The sequence below is a fragment of the Budorcas taxicolor genome, chromosome 3, assembly GCF_023091745.1.
Source record: "Budorcas taxicolor isolate Tak-1 chromosome 3, Takin1.1, whole genome shotgun sequence".
NCBI classification, from domain to species: Eukaryota; Metazoa; Chordata; class Mammalia; order Artiodactyla; family Bovidae; genus Budorcas; species Budorcas taxicolor.
The window spans coordinates 39,697,940-39,702,795 of record NC_068912.1 but is presented as its reverse complement, the minus strand read 5'-3'; the positions used below and the strand labels follow the sequence as shown (position 1 = coordinate 39,702,795).

Here is a 4,856-nt window from a genome sequence, read left to right as displayed (position 1 = left end):
AGACTCCTGTTTCTACAGCTGAACACTGGACATTGTAACTTTGATTGAAACTAGCACTAGGCAGTGGGTATGGCTACTGGCTCTGTGGCCCCTGGCACACCAGGATGCTTGAAGTTGCTACAGTCTCTGAAGCTATTATTAGAATTTGTTTTCCATCACCTTTGATTGATTGTATAAATAACTTTTGACTCAAAGTCCCAGGTGAAATTGGATGAGCTTATCTAGCATGTAGGTACAGTGTTCAGTATTGAAACTGTTGGAAAAGTGAGTGTCTGAACTTTTGGAGCCTCTAAAGTGGGGGGCAATCACTAAGTTTCTATGCTGAAGAGTAATCTGATTTTTAAGTTATTCAGATATACACTAAAATGGCATTTAAGACATTAATTTTGAGAAGTATAGTAGTTACCCATTGTATTTGTGTTAATTACTCAGTTGTGTCCAACTCTTTGTGACAGCATTGACTGTAGCTGATCAGACTCCTCTGTCCATGGAATTCTCCAGGAAAGAATACTGGAGTGGATTGCCATTTCCTTCTCTGGGAAACTTCCCAACCAAGGGTTCAAAACCAGGTCTTCCACTTTGCAGATGAATTCTTTACAATCTGGGCCACCTGGAAAGTCTCAGTTACCCATTACTGCACAAAAAAATTAATATCCAAAAAATCAATCCCCTAAATGAAGGACTAAAATAGTAAAAATTAGTTTCTGTGAGTTAGTAATTCATCAATAATTTAGTTGACTGGACATGGCCTCTCATGAGAGACCTGATAGTGGCTGCAGATATCTGCTGACTAGACAGGAGATAGAGGATCTTCTCATAAGATGGGTCATTCATAGGGCTTTTGGCATAAAGCATAAGTGGATCTCTATAGTATACCAAGTGACCTCATGACATAGCAACAGGCTTCCCCCTAGCCACATAATCCAAGACAGAACAAGAGGTAAATGCCATCATTTCTATTGTACACCATCACTTCTGTCATATTTTATAGGTCACACAAGCCAATTATGATACAGTATCAGAGAGAACTACACAATGATGTGAATATCCAGAGTCAGGAATCATGGGGGTCACTTTGAACAGTGACCGTGACAGGAAAAGTGGGCTTTACTATGCCACTACATACTTCAGTTTTCACTACAGAATTTTAATTGTAGAATAAGTAAGTTTCAAAGAAGAGGTATTTTTATTGGTTCAGTTACTACCAAATATTCCTGAGTTTAACTCTTTAATTGCTATATCTACTGACTTATGGGATTCCAGTCAATTTGGAGGCTGGGAGGTGTGTGTGGAGATTAGCTTCTTTCAGCTCTTAAAAAAAGACTACCAAGGAAATAGGGAGCAGCTGAGTCTCTTCCTCACCACTCTGGTCCTACTGTATGCCTGACCACTTCCTGTCCCATATCCTGCCTTGCCTGTCTCATGGTGACCAGAGTAAGGTAGCCATAATGCTGATGCTGGCAAGACAACTGAATCAGGATAATCATCTCAAAGGGTCCCAAGCATAGACACAGCCTCTGATTCCACCCATCAGGTTTCTGTGAGAGATAGACTACCTGTTACACAGGTTAAAACTGATTTACCTTGTAGGTATAAAGTGCATTTTCTTCATCCAAGCAAGCTTCATTGCTTTCAGCTAACTGTAAACCCCAGGATTGTTGCTGTTTTGTGTTTTTTGATAGATGAGGGTTACTACCAGGGTAGAAAATTTGTTTGAAATTGAAGTTCCTGATGCGTATAACGTGGTGCCTCCCACAGTGAGATGCTTCATCAAGTTATAGCAAATTATAGCACCCCAACATCACAGAGACAGGTGAAATATGCCTAGGTTTATTGAGAGAGTGTTTGATTGACAGCACTGGCTGGGATCCCAGGAGGACATTGAGAAATGTTTGGAGATTCTACTCATTCATTCTCTTTTGAATTTTGATTATCTGCCAAATATTGAAGCTGCAGAACCTCATTTGCAGGACAAGGATGGCTTCCAGAATAGTTGAAAACAGCATGAATTGTTGTGCCAGAGGATAGGAGAAGACTACAGCATTCTGTACTGGGTGTTATAAGTTTGTCTCCAACTGAAACTAAAAGGAAGCCTCTTCTCCAGTCCTCAGGCTCCCCTCAGTCTCACTGGGTCCTCCAGAGTCCTGTGAGTATGTTGTTTTGAGGAAGAACCTCTTCACACAGCCCATGGTAGATAAAGAGTTCCACATAAATACAGCAAGATAATGTGTTTGGGGTTATCAAGAGTTATCCACTTACCATAACATGTTTACCTTTTTTGAAACTGTGCTGTATAGGTTGTTGATGAGATTCTTGAGAAGTTGTCACAAACTCAGAATTGAGGCTAAAGCATGCTTCTTTCTCTTTTCCCAGAGTCAGTCCCAAAATCAGTCTCATGCACAGGTGATGCTACTGATGTGCTCTGTGTGGCTTGCTGATGGGTGATTTGAAACTTGTTACAAACTGTGACTGGATACAAAAATTTTAGCTCCTTTCTGGAATGCCTAGATGTCATGAAACTGTCCAGTCACCATAAATCTCTTTCTGAAATGTGTATTTTCTTTAATATAATATATTTTGGGATAGATTTGGAATTTATATGATTTAATAATTTAATAATTTTTTCTATTCTCATTTAATTTGTATTTTGATTGTATAGAGCAGACAGAAAGATGCTGAGTCAAGCAACTATTGAAGGGAAATACAAATAAAATATCAAAGAAACAATGACTGGAAAAAACACTGCTGATAATTTCTATACATTCATATTTCCAAGGCAGGATCAAACAAATGGGCTGGTGAGAACTGGTAAGAATGAAAGGATAAGATGAGAAGTTGATGCTGTTTGGTTGTTGACATGAGAATTGCTAAGACGTAGACGCCAATTTCTCAGGGAGGAAAAATACAGAAATATGCTGAGTATCCAAGACAAATGATGTGCATTCAGGTCCAGGTACCTTCCTACTTTCCTGATGGAGAGCATGCATATTCAGAAAATATTAGCAAAGGAAAGAGTGTTTAGTTGGAACAGGGTGAACAAGGAAAAGCGCAAAATGATATAAGCCATAAAGTGGAATGGAGGACCAAATCATGTAGGTTTTTATAGGCAATTGTAAAAACACTGGATTTTACTTTGAGGCGGAGGAACCAGAGATCAAACTGCCAAGATCTGCAGGATCATGGAAAAAGCAAAAGAGTTCCAGAAAAACATCTATTTCTGCTTTATTGACTACGCCAAAGCCTTTGAGTGTATGGATCACAATCAACTGTGGAAAATTCTTCAAGAGATGGGAATACCAGACCACCTGACCTGCCTCTTGAGAAATCTGTATGCAGGTCAGGAAGCAACAGTTAGAACTGGACATGGAACAACAGACTGGTTCCAAGGAAAAGGAGTACATCAAGGCTGTATATTGTCACCCTGCTTGTTTAATTTATATGCAGAGTACATCATGAGAAACCCTGGACTGGAAGAAACACAAGCTGGAATCAAGACTGCCAGGAGAAATATCAATAACCTCAGATGTGCAGATGACACCACCCTTATGGCAGAATGTGAAGAGGAACTAAAAAGCCTCTTGATGAAAGTGAAAGAGGAGAGTGAAAAAGTTGACTTAAAGCTCAACATTCAGAAAACGAAGATCATGGCATCCAGTCCCATCACTTCAGGGGAAATAGATGGGGAAACAGTGGAAGCAGTGTCAGACTTTATTTTGGGGGGCTCCAAAATCACTGCAGATGGTGATTGCAGCCATGAAATTAAAAGACGCTTACTCCTTGGGAAGAAAAGTTATGACCAACCTAGATAGCATATTCAAAAGCAGAGACATTACTTTGCCAACTAAGGTCCGTCTAGTCAAGGCTATGGTTTTTCCAGTAGTCATGTATGGATGTGAGAGTTGGACTGTGAAGAAGGCTGAGCACTGAAGAATTGATGGGTTTGAACTGTGGTGTTGAAGAAGACTCTTGAGAGTCCCTTGGACTGCAAGGAGCTCCAACCAGTCCATTCTGAAGGAGATCAACCCTGGGATTTCTTTGGAAGGAATGACGCTAAAGCTGAAACTCCAGTACTTTGGCTACCTCATGCAAAGAGTTGACTCATTGGAAAAGACTCTGATGCTGGGAGGGATTGGGGGCAGGAGGAGAAGGGAACGACAGAGGATGAGATGGCTGGATGGCATCACTGACTTGATGGACGTGAGTCTGAGTGAACTCCAGGAGTTGGTGATGGACAGGGAGGCCTGGCCTGCCACGATTCATGGGGTCGCAAAGAGTTGGACACGACTGAGCAACTGAACTGAACTGACTGAATTGAAGTAAATGAAAGACATTAAAATAAAAACTTTAAGGAATAAAAAGTGAATTTAGAGAAATAGAATAAGAAGGCAATACAATGAAAGAGACAAGAAATGATGGTTGTTGAACTATAACAGTATCTTAAATTTGGTGAGGAAAGATCAATACTGGATGTAATCTGATGGTAGACAACATACTTCTGAATTGGATGTGAAGTATGTGAGAAACAGATAAGCCACAGATGATATCAGGATTTTATCTTGAGCTCCTAAAGTAAGGGAAAATTTTTTGAAGAAAGACCATCCTTTATTAGTGGTAGGAGAATCAAGAGATTGGTTTTGAACCTGTTACATTATTTAAGCAAGCTAAATATCAAGCTAAACATTCCTTTACTTGGGCTTCCCAGGTGGTGCTAGTGGTAAAGAATCCATCTGCCAAGGTAGGAGACACGAGATGTGGGTTGCATTCCTAGGTTGGGAATATATCCTGGAAGAGAGCATGGCAACCCACTCTGGTATTCTTGCCAGGAAAATTCCATGAACAGAGCAACCTGGCAGGCT

The 4,856-nt window shown here is 40.3% G+C and overlaps 1 pseudogene; it reads left to right on the top strand.

The window, feature by feature from the left end:
- Positions 1 to 1,448: 1,448 nt before the first annotated feature.
- Positions 1,449 to 1,997, top strand: LOC128045549 (NEDD8-conjugating enzyme UBE2F-like; annotated as a pseudogene).
- Positions 1,998 to 4,856: the final 2,859 nt, after the last annotated feature.